The 16,883-nt window shown below is 37.2% G+C and overlaps 1 protein-coding gene across 8 annotated transcripts in view; it reads right to left on the bottom strand.

The window, feature by feature from the left end:
- LOC143905910 (sodium-coupled monocarboxylate transporter 1) overlaps positions 1 to 16,883 on the bottom strand; it is a 242,072-nt gene that overhangs the window by 171,697 nt on the left and 53,492 nt on the right. The gene's annotated exons all lie outside the window — the stretch shown is intronic.

The following is a 16,883-nucleotide window of genomic DNA, read 5'->3' as shown; positions in this document are numbered from 1 at the left end:
CCTTAAATGCTTCACTTCACGTAACCCACTCCGACGCGACGTCCCGAACGATCTCAGGACGTAACAACCCGTTCATTTTATAAATTCAAAAATAACAATTTTTGAGTTATATGTCATTCGCTACGTTTACGCGAGCGTTACTTCTGTAGTAACTTACGATAATTCGTATTCGTTCGCGTAAACGGGATTTTCCTTCGCGTAAACGGGATTTTGTAGTAACTCACGATAATTTACTCCGCGTAAACGGGTAAATTATCGCGGCGTAAGTTACTACAGAAGTAACGCTCGCGTAAACGTAGTAATTGTTGTAGCAAATAAACGATATATCAATATCAAGAGATACGAAGCGATATATTAATATCAAGAGATACCAGAGTGTCTCGCGCCAAGTGTACACGCGATTAGTTACTTCGCGATACAGGCAGCGACATATAAATAAGGATGTCTAATATATACCTAAAGTATCGATTTGAAAGAAGACACGATGGTCATATCTATAAAACGGCTAAGCGGAATGAAAATTTTAATAGGCTCAATTGCTTGTGCACGATTGCTTGTATGGTTATATTATATAGAGTCCTAGATTAGTAGACTTCTTTTTCCTTCTGATTGGTCGGTTATAGACCAATAGACAGCAGAGCGTACGAGCATAAAATGGCTGCGGTGGCAAAAGGGGGGTAGAGTTCGCGTCTAATTCGTATGGGTCTTACGGATGTATAGATCTAAGATAGTGGCGACGACAAGATGGGGGTACAGTCCAAATAGATTTTAATCTCTACTAATCTAGGACTTTAATATTATATAACAAAAGTGTCTTTATTTTATTTCTACACTAAATATTAAGCTCCTGGGTACTCGCCGCAGCCATATTAGGTCGTGACGTCAGAGGCAAGAAATAACACGCTGAAAATTTTTTCGTGCCATTTTCTTTCTAAAGTCTTGTGTCTACGATGCTAGAAGTCACTCTGAGATCTCGGACGGAGAAAGAATTAACCAATCGCATTGGTTAATTGCCGAATTATTTAAATATAATGAATCAATTTTGTTCGAGATTCCGTTCACGTTGCGCCGGCCGACCAGATGACAGCATCGATCGGGTATCGACGCCGGACCGACGCGGCAGCTTATTGTGCAAGCACGGGCGCACTCATCGCCAACACCAACGTCTTCCTCGCGAATCTCGCGATAGACGGAGAGTTGAACAAATGGCCCCGCTGTGACGAGACGTATAACGTGTGCTCGTTGCGTTTTCTCGTTGTGACTCCGGTTATAATTACATATCGCAGTTACCACGCCGCCTAGAGTACATTCAACAGTGTGAAATAGACCGCTCATTAGTTCTTGTGCCTCAACACGACTAATCAAGCTCACACGTACGCGAGTGCCGACCGCCACATATATGTCTCACCGGCTCACGGGCGATTCATCAAGAGGACGGCGATTTATATAATTGCCTCTCGCATACAAGGACTCAAAAGACTTCTCATTTATACACCGCTCATCATTTCTCAGGTCAGATTGTATATTTTTGACGCATTAAAGACGGCTCAGACTGTGTTCTGAGTTACACAAAAAATAAAGAAAATAATTAGTTAAGGCACCTTCCACGCGCGTCCTTCTCATCCCGCTTCCATCGCCGGGAAAAGTCAGCGATTGCCCGAACATTTGGTCCTTTGAGCCGGATGCGCGGAACTTAGAGTGTAGCTCAGACACAGATCATGTGGACAAGGCATGCCCTTCACGACATGCCACGTGGACATTATCGCGCGCTTAATTTCGCGAGTGAAGTACAGACATTCTCACGCGCGCTTACGAGTGTTACACAAACATGTTCACGCGCTCCCGCGAGTGTAAATAGACATTTTCACGTGCTCAATACATGACTTCACCGACTCTCGATTCACGTAGTGTTGTTCTAACGCGTTTCTCGAACGTTCTCGCCTCGTGCAGTATTTCTCATACGTGTCTCGACGTTTCTCAGGTTTCTCATCGAGCGCAGCTCAGTGACGTCTCATCATGACGGATTACGCCAAAGCCGCGACGGGCGGCAAGACCCCGCCATTGCTCGATCTGCCGGAGGACAGACGCACGTCAGGTCGTCAGGCCTCTCCGGTGCGTTTGTCTGCTGAACTCACGTTAAAAGTGCAGACGCAGATGAACCGCATCGCGACGGTGCGGGCCATTAGCGAGACGTTGCCATCTACCGCAGATGACACGTCAATGGATGAGGTCCTCCAGATCTCGATCCAGCTCGAGGAAGTGCATAAGGCATTCCTCAAGGAACACGCCTATTTCGAGGTCTCATGGCCGGCGGCGCTCATCTCTCAAGAGTATTTTTCGAAAAACGCCTTCGCCATGGAGTTGCGAGAGTGCATGGCAGCTCGTCGCACTTTGGCGAAGCTCAAGTGCGCATTGTCGGAGAAGATCGCTCCAAAGACAGCACCTGAGGCGGCACAGCCCTCACAGTCTCAACAAAGACTGCCGGATATCAACATCCCGTCTTTCGAGGGCGTGTACAAGGCATGGCCTACATATCGTGATCTCTTCAAGGCTGTCATTTATGACAGCCAACGGCTCACCGACGTGGAGAAGCTCCACTGTCTGCGGCTCTCACCGCCGACTCGCTCAAACCATCCTGGGAAATGCTTGTCAATCGATACGAAAACAAGCGCCTGCTTATACAGTCATACCTTGACCAGCTCTTTGCCAGCTTAACACCGGTGCAGAAGAACGCCGCAGCACTGGACAAGCTGCTCAATACGTTCAAGGAAGAAATCAAGGGCCTGCAAGCCTTGGGCGTCTCACAAGACCTGGGAGACTACATCCTGATGTACCAGCTGTCCAGGCAGCTGGATTGCCAGACGAAGGAGCAGTGGGGGACGTCTCTGGGAGCCACGCGGGAGTACCCACGATTTGACCAGCTCGAGCAATTCCTCACCTCTCGAGCACAAGCACTCGAGAGGATTGAGTCCACGGCCAGCTCTGGAAGCTCGGCAGGGGTTGCTCAAACATCACGGCGCTCCTCCACGGCTCATCATGCGGCAGCTCTACCGGCCCGCACTACAACATCAGACGGCTCAACGGTGCGACTGCTGCAACGGCACGCACTTCGTGGTGACGTGCCCAAAATTCAGGGACCTCTCACCGGGCGATCGACAGAAGTTAGTCATCTCACGGAGGCTGTGTTTTAATTGCCTCGGCCGCCACAACGTCCGCTCATGCAAGAGCTCACGGGGGTCCAAGAAGTGCACCAACCGACACCATACGATGTTGCATGAGGCACATCAGACAGACTCATCAGCGAAGTCAACCACCAGCTCAGCCTCGGCATCCCAATAGGACAATGGTGCAATCGTCGCTCACTCATCTTTGGCCCGCTCATCACACTCAACATTACTAGCTACGGCCCTGGCTCAGATCAGCTCATCGGTTAATACTCAGCGCGTACGGCTTCTCATCGATACAGGTTCAAAAATTACTTTTGTCTCTGAATCACTCATTCGTCAGCTCAACAATCCTCGTTATCATTCTGTCATCCTCATTACGGGAATTGGTGGCGGAAAGTCCACGCAAACTCGAGGAGTTGCATTCCACAAGCTCCGCTCACTTCGCTCAAGATCAGAGGTCATTATTCAAGCTCACATTCTGCAGACGTTAACGAACATCCTGCCATCATTCAACGCTGCACCCCAGGAATGGCCGCATCTCACCAAGTTAACCTTGGCTGATCCAGATTTTTTAACACCACGGCCAGTGGATATTATCATTGAAGCTGACACATATGGGCAGATCATCAAGCCCAACATCATTAAACGAGATACATTGATGCCAATTGCGCAGCTCTTAATTTTCGGATGGCTCGTTCTCGGACCTGTCGACACATCATCATCGGCATCTGCTGCAGTGCATCATGCATCGATTCAGGAGAGGGAAGATGCTCTCGACGAATTATTGTCAAGATTTTGAATACAAGAAGAAGTGCCTGTGAGCAACAATCATAATCTTACTCCTGACGAGCAAAGATGTGAAGAACATTTCAAGAATACTGTTTCACGGGATTCAACAGGTTGATACACGGTTCGACTTCCATTAACATTATCACCTGATACTCTTGGCGATTCGTATCCTTGCTGAAAATGACCGATTAAATCCGATTGGTTCCGTATTAAATTTAGTAAAATTGAATCGGAATGAATGCGTTTTCATTCCGGTTAATCTTATGCCCGATTGGAAGTAAATCGGTTCTAATAACAAATCAATCGGAATCGTTTATAATTCGGTATTTCCGGATTGATCTGAATCCGTCGTTATCAATTTTAATCGTATTAATGCACATCCATTTTAATCGGGTAAATAAAATGACCACATGAATCGTATTGAATCCACATCAATCGTGAAATTTTAATACAACACCGGAATCGGATTTAATGCAATATTTCCGGATTCATCTAAATTCTACTCAATCGGTTTCAATCGTATCTGCGCTTAATCCATTTAAATTGGGTAGTAAAAGTAGCTATGTGAATCAGATTAAATCCGCTTTAATCATTAAAATTGTATATAATTAACACATAATTTTTACGTAATAGAGTTCTTACTACAGGATTTCTTTTTGGTAAAGTCATGAATTCTATATTTGCAAAACTGTAAAATGTTTTTATTTAACAATTCGAGAACACACAGGGTTAATTTGACCCTTTTTTTTGCCAGAAAAATTTGTAGCCAAAAGTATTAAACATAAAAAAATAAAATTTTTTTGTAAAAAGCTTTTTTTTTTTTTTTTTTTTTCAACAGAACACACTGGGTCAATCTGACCCTACACACATTTTGATCGTCCACTATTTTAAATTAACAAGTGCGATTAGCTTGAAAAAATTCCCAGATGTACTTGGAACATTGTTAAATCAGTTGATATAAATAAAAAGTGCCGTTGGAATTATTTACATATTTAATTTTTTTAAATATGTAAATAATTTCAATGGCACTTTTTATTTATATCAATTGATTTAACAATGTTCCAACCCGGGAAAAAATATTTATATACAATTTTATCTAATTATATATAACTTTTTAGATATAATTATACATGGATTTTGACCTGATCTAATTATATATAAATAGATAAAATTGTATATAATTATATGTAATTAGATAAAACTATGCATACTTCATATATATATATAAATGATTAGATATAATTATATATTTTTGGATACAATATTAGATCAAATCTTTAATATATGGGTCTATTTTTGTGGTAAATATGTAGAATCAAAAGTAAAATAATTTATTCAATATAATATAACTTGGCACTGCTTGAGACTTGAGACAGTGCCATGTCTCTTGATACCGTTTTTATACTACTGTTCGTCAAATTTTAAATACGAGAAACGAATCCTATCAAATGCCATCTATTGGATAATCCAAATTTAAAGTTTATATATGATTATATATAATTATATATAATCTTTTTTTATATTTGTAACACACCAAATTTAATAAATTCTATTATGTAAATAATAAAATATATGTGTACGCGCATACATATAAAAATAAAATTACATTAATATATAATTAATATATATTTTTTAATCAAACATTAAAAAATATATATATAATTATATCTAATTTGGCGCAATTATATATAAGTTTGTATATAATTTGATGTATCTCAACTCAAAAAAAAAATTTTAATATAACTTTGCATAATTTAATATGGAGTTATAAATATTTTGATATAATTAAATATAATTACATATAATTATTTGCTCGAAAAAAACTTTTAATATAACTTTATATAATTTGATATGGAGTTATAAATATTTTGATATAATTACATATAATTATTTACTCAAAAAAGAGTTTTAATATAATATTGTATAATTCGATGTAGAGTTATGACGATACAGAGCGGTACGGCGGGTTGCCCATTCGAGCAGGCGCGCATGGTCGTTCACAATTGCGTTGACTTCGGTGCATCACCTATAATCACTCGCATATCTTTTTTACAATAAAATGGACTTTGTAGCGCCCAAAGTTGCAATACAATTGTGACGGATTTGCGTAGCAGTAACGTTAAAACAGAAGTCGAGATGACAATACAGGTTATGAAATAAATTTTATTAAGAAAGCGAAAGACATTTTCTCTCTTACGAAAAAAGCTCGTACCATAGTCTATCATAATCTCATTATATATTATAATTTTATTATTTAAATTATTTTTTGCACACAATGTTTATGCACAGGACAAAAGTCAGCAATTAGTATTTGTGTGCAAATTTAAATTATAAGTCGGCGAATAAATTTCATTCAATGTAAGTTTAAATAATGGCAGAAATCGCCATTAACAAATCTTACAATATTCGATTTGTTTAATTAATAAATAATTTATCATTAAATTAATAATCAATTTAATATATCAATAATAATGAGCATTATATAATTTTTTATATAAATGATGTTGCTGCATCTTAAAAATCTTAATCTTAAACTCATAAACAAGAGGTTTATTAGTATAAAATATGATACATTTTAAATATGATGCTAATAAATAGTTTATATAAGCAAATTATCATAATATTTAATGAATACTTTTTAGTAATAAATTCCTTGTAGATTTAAATGAGATTCAGTAGCATTATTTACATAAAGATGCTTATTAGCATCAGTATATTGAATTAATTATTAATGTTAATAATGAAATATTAATAATTTGAAATAAATGTAGTTAGACATAAGATCCGCTGATAATCGTTTTTATCGTTATAAATAACGATGGAAACGGTTATCAACGGATCTCGTGCCTAATAACACTTATTTCAAATTATTAATATATAGATATATTAATAATTAATAATTAATATATATATATATATTAATTATTAATATATATTGTCACGTCTTTTTTACTCCCGGAGTGGTCCGGGCCGTGTGACGGATCAAAAGGAGAAGGAGAGAAGGATGATAGGCCTCTCCGGCAGTTCTCTCGCACCCCCGACACTCCACTAACCAAATTTTATTGTTGGGCGCCAGACGCGTGAATTCGCGTCCGCGAAATCGCGAGAAACTAAAGAGAGAGACGCAAGGCGAAATAAGTCGGTGTGCAAGGAATCGGCTAGCTCGACCTAATAACAGAACGCGCCCTCAGAAAAGATTTCTAATAACGAGACAAAAAATATTCTTGACATGTTTAATCTTATCACAACCTGAAGTAGTATAAAAATAAAACAATATTGAGATTAAATCAATAATTCCTATTCTCTTCTCTCGAATAAAATAAGAATGACTTAATATCTTGAGACAAGAATATATAAATTTAAGCTTATAAGTTATAAGTTATAACGTCGCGTGAAGATTAGTCTAAACGCAAGAATATATAAGTTTAAATTTATATATTCTTGTCTCAAAATATTAAGTCAATCTTATTTTATTCGAGAGAAGAGAATAGGAATTATTGATTTAATCTCAATATTGTTTCATAACGCGCGATGTTAGAGCCATAATATTAGGCACGATCCGCGCGAAACGCTTGAGATGCATCTAAATATCTATTATCCAGATATTATTCCTGAAATAGGTCCTCTTGAGCCATTATCATGTATTAGAATGGAAGCTAAACATAGAGAAGGAAAACAAATAGCCTATTCGTCTGCCAACAGAATCAATTGATCTTATTCTATATAGCTATAAAAGGCACCAACTTAAATTTTGCTGTCGGTTACAGGCTGGGAGAGGTTTATTCTTGAAAATATCATTTTCAACCGTTCAGACTGTCCATATAGGACTGAGGTAAAAGAATTTTCTAGTTTTCGTTATATATTACCTGAAGATATATGATTTGCAAAATGGAATATTGTTAAATGGATTAAATTAATGATTTTCATTATGAGAATGGCATGTTGGTTGTTGTAAATTGGAAAAGAAGTAAAAATCCTCAATTTTGTTATATTTATACAATATCTGTATCCAGAGAGAGAGATAATACTGTAAATTTTTTACTTAAGAAACTTACCACAGTAAATTTTAATACTTATTTCCATGCTTATAAAATTGATTTTACTAATCAATGGCATTACTTAAAATTTCAAGATTTGGCTATCCATACAGCAACCAACATCAGAATTATTGCTAATGATCAACGATTGGTTCCGTTCCGTTTTATTTTCTATTTATTTATCTTTCATGGAGAAAATAAAACGGCTTTCTATCAAATACGTTTTGTATGATCATAAGTGTAAAATCATAAATTATAAAAATAATCAAAAATCATACGTTTTGTATAAAAACGTAATAATAAAACGTTACAAAATAATAGCTGTTTTTGTTCATAAATACTTTTATTTCATTCTATATATCACAAAAAAAATCTTGAAAAAATAATATAATATATTCCTAACAATCTACAAATTCTTTTTTTGCAAGAATAGAATGATTTTTTTTTCAGATTCGTCTATTATTGAATCAAAAATATTATAGGAGTGTCACAAAATTCTATCTGTATCTTTCTGAGAAAGTTAGAGGGATAGTATCAAGAATATTTTATTCTAAACTTAAGAAATTTTCTATTTAAGATTAAAATATTGTTGTTTCAATACTAAATATGATTGGCTCTATTTCGATCCTATTTTATGATAGATTTAAGAGTAATAGCATTGTAACTCTAGAAATCTTTTCTGAGGGTGGGGGGTTGATTAAGGGCATCGCAATGTTCGGCGGGGTGACACGCAAATCATTAACTCAGTCAGCTAACAAATGAAAAGGAACATTTATTGTAGAATAATTTTCGGAAAACAATGCAGCCATTTCGGCTTTTATTAATCAGAAAAAGCAAATAGATAGCTGATAATACGGGCGTCAAATTTTGAACAATAAGAATGGCAGTAACGCGGACGCCAGAAATAAGCGGAGAATTACGTTAATTTAGTAAACGCGCGGAAGGCGTCGTTGATGAGCAAGATAATACTGGTAGAAAACTAAACTCACAAATACTTCGAAATCATAGCAGTCACGCAGACAATAATAGTAGAGTATTAAACTAACAAATAATATAAAATATCTACAGAAGTTACGACCGAATGCGACATAACTGGAGTAAACGCGAAATAATTGTGCGTCACGCTCGGAGCGCGTCCATCACGGTCCCAAGCGGCGCAAGGATTCTGTCGCCAAATTGTTTTAATCTAACGCAGATAGAGAACGTAACACAAGTGACATCCCAACGTAATAATGGTCGAACGCAATATCGCCAAGGGTATCCTGACGCGAAGAATAAGGCGCTGAGGCGCCTGGCATAACACGAAATACTAAAACTAACGCGGGGAAAGGTACGGAATTACCGCGAGTAATAACGGGACGCAATATTAAGTCAACGCAAGTAATATCCTAATGCAAATAATATCCTAACGCAAATAATATCCTAACTAGAATCAGTCGGGGTGAATAACGCGAATGACACCCCGACTCGAGAAATCAATCGGCATGATCAATATTCTAACGCGAATAATATGTCGGCACGAACGATATTCTGACACAAATATAATTCTAACGCAAAGGCTTGCACGCAGGTAACATCGGAGCGCAATCACACCAACGCGAATAATATCTTGGCGCAACCAATATCGCGTGGATAATCTAGGTGTCCTAACGCGAATCACACCTGACGCAATTAAACAAACGTATTTACAATATGTATTATTATATGTTTTATTTTACAGGACATGTTCTACATGTCCACCATTGTTCTCCAAACACAATGCGACTCTCTGCATAAAATTTTGTCGCACTCTACTGAGTGTGACGGGTGTAATATCGCGACTTGCTACCCGTATTCTTTCTATCAATTCGTTGCGATTTATGGGTAGTGTCTTATATACCTGATCGCGTATGAAACCCCATGCAAAAAAGTCCAGAGGCGTGAGATCAGGTGATCGCGGTGGCCACTCGTGCAGATCACTGTGAATGCCTATCCACTTGTTCGTAAATCGACGATTCAAAATCGTACGGGCGAGAACGGAAGTATGGGCCGGATGGCCGTCTTGTTGGAAGATGATGTTTGGTCGGATGTTTAATGGAACATCTTCCAACAAACCGGGCAGTGTTTCCTCCAGAAACTCGGAATATACTTCTGCCGTGACATTTACATTTTCAGGGAAAAAGTACGGTCCGATAATCGTATCGTCCACAATCCCCATCCAAACGTTGACGTGAAATCTTCCCTGGACGTGCGTTTCTTTTATGCAGTGGGGGTTCTCTACCGCGTAATGATGTTCATTATGGCGATTAATCATGCCATCACTGCGGAAAGTGCTCTCGTCTGTCCATAATATACTCCGCAGAAAGTAGTCATCCTCAATATCATCAATATCGTTAATCTATATGATATAAAGGTACAATAATGTATTTGTATATTTTTTTCATGTTTTTTATGCCTTTTAGCAATTTGTTAAAAATTATTATTAATTTTTTGTTTATTACTTAGGTTGACATTTTATCGCGCAGACTTGAGAAGAAACGGTGATATGATTAGCCACGATATAAAAAACGCGTCAACGAGAAATATTCGATAAATAAAAGTTATTTGCCACAATTTCGTATGAAAGCTTAAAATATAGCTAATACATTATTAAACTATATAATTTACCTGTTCTGAGACCCAATCACAAAATCTTTCTCGACGGAGCAAATCTTGGGGGAGCAACATTTGAGTTGTGTGTCTCTTATAAGGATGCATTCTTAAATCTTTCTTAATAATCCTATGTGCCTTGTTATGGTCCATACCGAGATCATATCCGATACCTCTTGTGCTGGTGTGCGGATTTTCTGTAACTGCATCTCTCACTTGATTGATAATTTCTTCCGGGCGATGATGATGATTTAGCGCGCGTGTTGACGCGTGTAACGTGCCATGCTGGACAAGGCGAGTAAATAAGGTATGGAAATACCCGTGTGCTGGGTGCCGCTTTTCAGGAAAGCGCTCAGCGTACAAAATTGCGGCCTGCCTTCCATTTTTACGACATTCGCCGTAAATTAACAACATATTAGCCAATTCTTCGTTAGTATAACGAGGATGCTCCATCGTTCACCATTTGACGTTTTTAAAACAAACGAGTGCATTTTCCGTAGACGGACAAAAAACTATCTGGTCCGACGTTCTTTTCCTTGCATGCAACGCGAGGATTGAAAACGTGGTGAACGATGGAACGTCCTCGTTATATTAACGAAGAGTTGGCCAATATGTTATTATTTTATTTCCATACCTTATTAACTCGCCTTGTCCAGCATGGCACGTTACACGCATCAACACGCGCACGAAATCACTATCATCGCCCGGAAGAAATTATCAATCAAGTGAGAGAAGCAGTTACAGAAGATTCGCACACCAGCACGAGAAGTATCGAATATGATCTCGGTATGGACCATAACAAGGCGCATAAAATTATTAAGAAAGATTTAAGAATGCATCCTTATAAGAGACACACAACTCAAATGTTGCTCCCCCAAGATTTGCTCCGTCGAGAAAGATTTTGTGATTGGGTCTCAGAACAGGTAAATTATATATTGCTTCCTCATAGAGGAAGCTTTGTTTTCGTAAATTCGTATATGAACTTTTGATTGTGTATAAAGTAGGTTCTAATCAACCAAATTTAAAAGAATCATATATAAAATTGGGGTAGAAAAAACCAAAGAAAAGATTGTTTTTTGAGTTTTTTTCAATTTTTTCTATCCCCCCCCTATTCCATATATAATTTTTTAAGATTTAGTTGATTAGTTTTTTAGTTATATAAAAAACACAGTGTAGTGTTAAATGTCAATCCCCTTTTAAGAAAGTATGAAATCGATGTTTGAACTTTGCGAAGCTGACCGAGTGTCGAGCGTTTATTTTATAAATGACTGTATAAGTTACTGATTTTATTTAACAGTAGTATTTCATGGATAACAAAGAAATCTATTATGATTTTACAAACGTCGGTTAACTTAAAAAAAAAACCTTAGTTTACTCACTATTTATTTCTTTCTAAGGGGGACAGTTAGAACATCTCAAGTCTCAATAATTGAGACTTCAAAAAATGATGTTTTAAAATAATAAAAAAGTGTGCAAGTAGAAACTTGCACATTGTTTCCTCATAGTTTTTAAGTGTGCAAGTAGAAACTTGCACATTACTTCCTCATAGTTTTTATTCCATATTATTTGTTAGTTTAATACTCTACTATTATTATCTGCGTGACTGCTATGATTTCGAAGTATTTGTGAGTTTAGTTTTCTACCAGTATTATCTTGCTCATCAACGACGCCTTCCGCGCGTTTACTAAATTAACGTAATTCTTCGCTTATTTCTGGCGTCCGCGTTACTGCCATTCTTATTGTTCAAAACTTGACGCTCGTGTTATCAGCTATCTATTTGCTTTTTCTGATTAATGCGAAAGCCGAAATGGCCGCATTGTTTTCCTAAAGTTATTCTACAATAAATGTTCCTTTTCATTTGTTAGCTGACTGAGTTAATGATTTGCGTGTCACCCCGCCGAACATCGCGTTGCTCTTAATCAAACCCGCCACCCCCGGAAAGATTTCTAGATACAATGCTATTACTCTTAAATCTATCATAAAATAGAATCGAAATAGAGCCAATTATATTTAGTATTGAAACAACAATATTTTAATCTTAAATAGAAAATTTCTTAAGATTAGAATAAAATATTCTTGATACTATCTCTCTAACTTTCTCAGAAAGATGCAGATAGAACTTTGTGACAATCCTATAATATTCTTGATTCAATAATAGACGAATCTGAAAAAAAATCTTATTTTATTCTTGCAAAAAGAGAATTTGTAGATTGTTAGGAATCTATTATATTATTTTTTAAAGATCCTTTTTGTGATAGAACAAAATAAAGGTATTTATGAACAAAAACAGCTATTATTTCGTAACATTTTATTATTACGTTTTTATACAAAACGTATGATTTTCGATTATTTTTATGATTTATGATTTTATAATTATGATCATACAAAACGTATTTGATAGGAAGCCGTTTTATTTCGCGACATTATAACTTATAACGTGGCGTGAAGATTAGTCTAAACGAATCTACAAAGAATTTATTACGAAAAAGTATTCATTAAATATTATGATAATTTGCTTATATAAATTATTTATTAGCATCATATTTAAAATGTATCATATTTTATACTAATAAACCTCTTGTTTATGAGTTTAAGATTAAGATTTTTAAGATGCAGCAACATTATTTATATAAAAAATTATATAATGCTCATTATTATTGATATATTAAATTGATTATTAATTTAATGATAAATTATTTATTAATTAAACAAATCGAATATTGTAAGATTTGTTAATGGCGATTTCTGCCATTATTTAAACTTACATTGAATGAAATTTATTCGCCGACTTATAATTTAAATTTGCACACAAATACTAATTGCTGACTTTTGTCCTGTGCATAAACATTGTGTGCAAAAAATAATTTAAATAATAAAATTATAATATATAATGAGATTATGATGGACTATGATACGAGCTTTTTTCGTAAGAGAGAAAATGTCTTTCGCTTTCTTAATAAAATTTATTTCATAACCTGTATTGTCATCTCGACTTCTGTTTTAACGTTACTGCTACGCAAATCCGTCACAATTGTATTGCAACTTTGGGCGCTACAAAGTCCATTTTATTGTAAAAAAGATATGCGAGTGATTATAGGTGATGCACCGAAGTCAACGCAATTGTGAACGACCATGCGCGCCTGCTCGAATGGGCAACCCGCCGTACCGCTCTGTATCGTCATGATACACCATTAAATAAATTTTTATTTACCAAATTTAAAAAAATTTTAAAAATAAAGTCCTTTGTATCTTGATATAATTACATGTAATTATTTACTCAGAAAATAATTGTGATATAATGTTGCATATTTTGATATAGAGTTATAAATATTTTGATATAATTGCATATAAATTAATACATAAATAGATCTTATTATATATGATTATATATGATTTTATATGATTATATATAATATGATATAATTAGATAAAATTGTATATAAACATTTTTTCCCGGGAAGTACATCTGGAAATTTTTTCAAGCTACTCGGGTAAATAAATCGCACTTGTCAATTTAAAATGGTGGACAATCAAAGTGTGTGTAGGGTCAGATTGACACAGTGTTCTCCGTGAATAAAAAAAAAGGTATGTTTTCGAAAGGTTAAATAAATACTGCACATTGTAATAAATTTGTAGTACAAAGAATGGAATTATAATAAAGTAGTAAATAATCCTGTTTATATATCCGGAATTCACGGATTCTATCAGTTTGAATCGGTCTCAGTCAATCCGTTTAAATCATTATAATTTCGTGATTTCGGAGTTCACGAAATCATAACAATTTAGACTGATTCAAACCGATAGAAAACGAGTGAAATTACATCCTTGAGTACAAATCCGTTTCAATCGTTTCCAATCAGTACAATCGTTATGAAATCATACACGCAGAAAATTTTTCTCGAATAATGTAGAATACTCATAATAAAATTTACTAGATTTGCATCGCACCGGTAGGATATACGCGTATTCAACCGGAAATTAATATATGACAATAGAAAAGTAATAGTTTGATCAGATACATCTTGTAACCTAAAGGTAAATAAGTTTGCCATACTAACAAGGAAATATGAAAAAAGTAAAAAAAGTTCTATACTAATATGTATATAGACGACGGAAGGCGCGCGGCGCGAGCGGCAACGCGGGCTCGCGCGGCGAAAGGATTCGGCTCGCGCCCGCTTCGCGGCGCATCGCCGGTATATTCTCGCGTGATTAAGATTCAACATCGACCCCTATATCTAGGGCAGCTCGGCAGGGTTTCTACTTTCTACAGCGTTCTCAAGTTCGCTCGTGGCGGACAGCTGACCGCCACAGCCTATAACAGCAACTTATGTTTTTGCCATGACTGCAACAGACGTCTTGTTTTTTGTCCATCAGCCATATTTTTATTCTTTGCTCTCTAAATTTCCTATACTTTCTTGAAATCTTTTGCATATTATATATTCTAGCCGTGCAGGATTAGTATGGTATTTACTTTGTTCGTGTATACTTGTATTTTCGAGAAAAATTTTCTGCGTGTAACGATTCAAACCGATAGAATCCGATTGAAATTACATCCTTGAATAACAATCCGTTTCAATCGTTTTCAGTCGGTGTAATCGTTATAAATCCGTGATTTCCGAATCAAGAATCCAGATTCATGCGGATTCAAAATTTTTAATCGGATTCAATCGGTCATTTTTATCTCACTGCGCACCGATGTTTATAAAGTTTACTAAGAAGACTCTCCCGAGATGACAACTATCGACGTCTGTATCATCAGTTTATGACAGATGAAGAAGACATTACCCGTTTCCAGCCAGCACACGCAATATTATTTGCCACATCACGGAGTGCTCAAACGAGACAGTGCAACCACAAAATTACGTATGGTATTTAATGGCTCGAGTGCATCTACATCTGGCCGCTCACTTAATGATCTCATGCACACTGGAGCCAAGTTGCATTTAGACGTCACCGATGTTTTGCTCTGGATTCGAAAATTTCGACACCTATTTGCCACTGACATCACCAAGATGTATAGACAGATCAACGTGCATGAAGATGACTGAAATTCACAACGGATTCTATGGATCGACGAACTGCTCAATGAAGTGGCATATTATCTAACCACGGTCACGTATGGTACCAAGGCTGCCCCGTTCTTGGCAGTACGAACGCTGCTGCAACTGGTGGAGGACGAAGGCCATAGTTTTCCCCTTGCAGTGCCGTCCATTCTTTGAGGCCGATATGTCGACGATATCTTTGGAGGCGCTGACACTGTCTAGCAGTTAATAAAAATTTCATTGCAGCTCAAGAACTTGTGCATGGCGGGCGGTTTTCCATTGGCCAAGTGGCACGCGACTCATCCAGACGTGCTCACTGCAGTTCAAGCAGAAAAAGACCAGGGCTCACAAACACATTTGACGATTGCGTAACCAAAATACTCGGATTACGATGGCTTCCTCAAGAAGATTCATTCGCATTCTCAACAAGGATCTCGTCGCACATCGATCATCTCACCAAACGCCTCGTTTTGTCTGAAGTGGCTCAGATATTCGATCCACTAGGCTTTGCATCACCAGTCGTGATCAAGGCGAAGATGCTCTTGCAGGAGTTTTGGCTTCATAATCAGAAAAGAACTCAACAGCTTGCGCAATAAGATCTCAATACCTCGGTGGTATAACACATGGAGTACCTTGTCAGTGGAATTTCACGGCTTTTCTGATGCTTCTCAACTGGCAATGGCTGCAGTCGTATTTATCACCGTCCACGGCTCTAATGGCGCCACGATTTCATTGGTGTGCTCCAAAACAAAGATAGCACCGCTCAAGCGATTCACCATCTCGAGACTTGAGCTCACCGCAGCACTGCTGCTCTCAAGACTCATGCAATACGTTCAAGCCACCTTGAAGTTGAACGTTACAGCAACTCACCTGTGGACGGACTCTGTTGTGACACTCACGTAAATCAAATCTCATGCATCGCGCTGGAAGGATTTTGTAAGAAACCGAGTTTCTCAAATTCAAGAGCTCACTGCGAACGCACATTGGAAATACGTACCTGGTACATCCAACCCAGCCGACTGTGCATCACAAGAATTAACTACTGCTCAACTCCAAAGCCACTCATTATGGTGGACGGGACCACCGTGGATACTCACCCCTGAAGCATGGCCATCACAACCCGCGCTGTCGGACGAGTTGAGCGCGCATGAGGCTCGTGCTGGCATTGCGCTACATGCGGCCGGACTATCACTGGGACCTCTCAGCCGGACTATCACTGG

The sequence above is a fragment of the Temnothorax americanus genome, unplaced genomic scaffold (assembly GCF_048541705.1).
Source record: "Temnothorax americanus isolate GAGA-0224 unplaced genomic scaffold, ASM4854170v1 Scaffold69, whole genome shotgun sequence".
Taxonomy (NCBI): domain Eukaryota; kingdom Metazoa; phylum Arthropoda; class Insecta; order Hymenoptera; family Formicidae; genus Temnothorax; species Temnothorax americanus.
The sequence above is the reverse complement of the archived record's forward strand: the minus strand, read 5'-3'. Positions and strand labels throughout refer to the sequence as shown.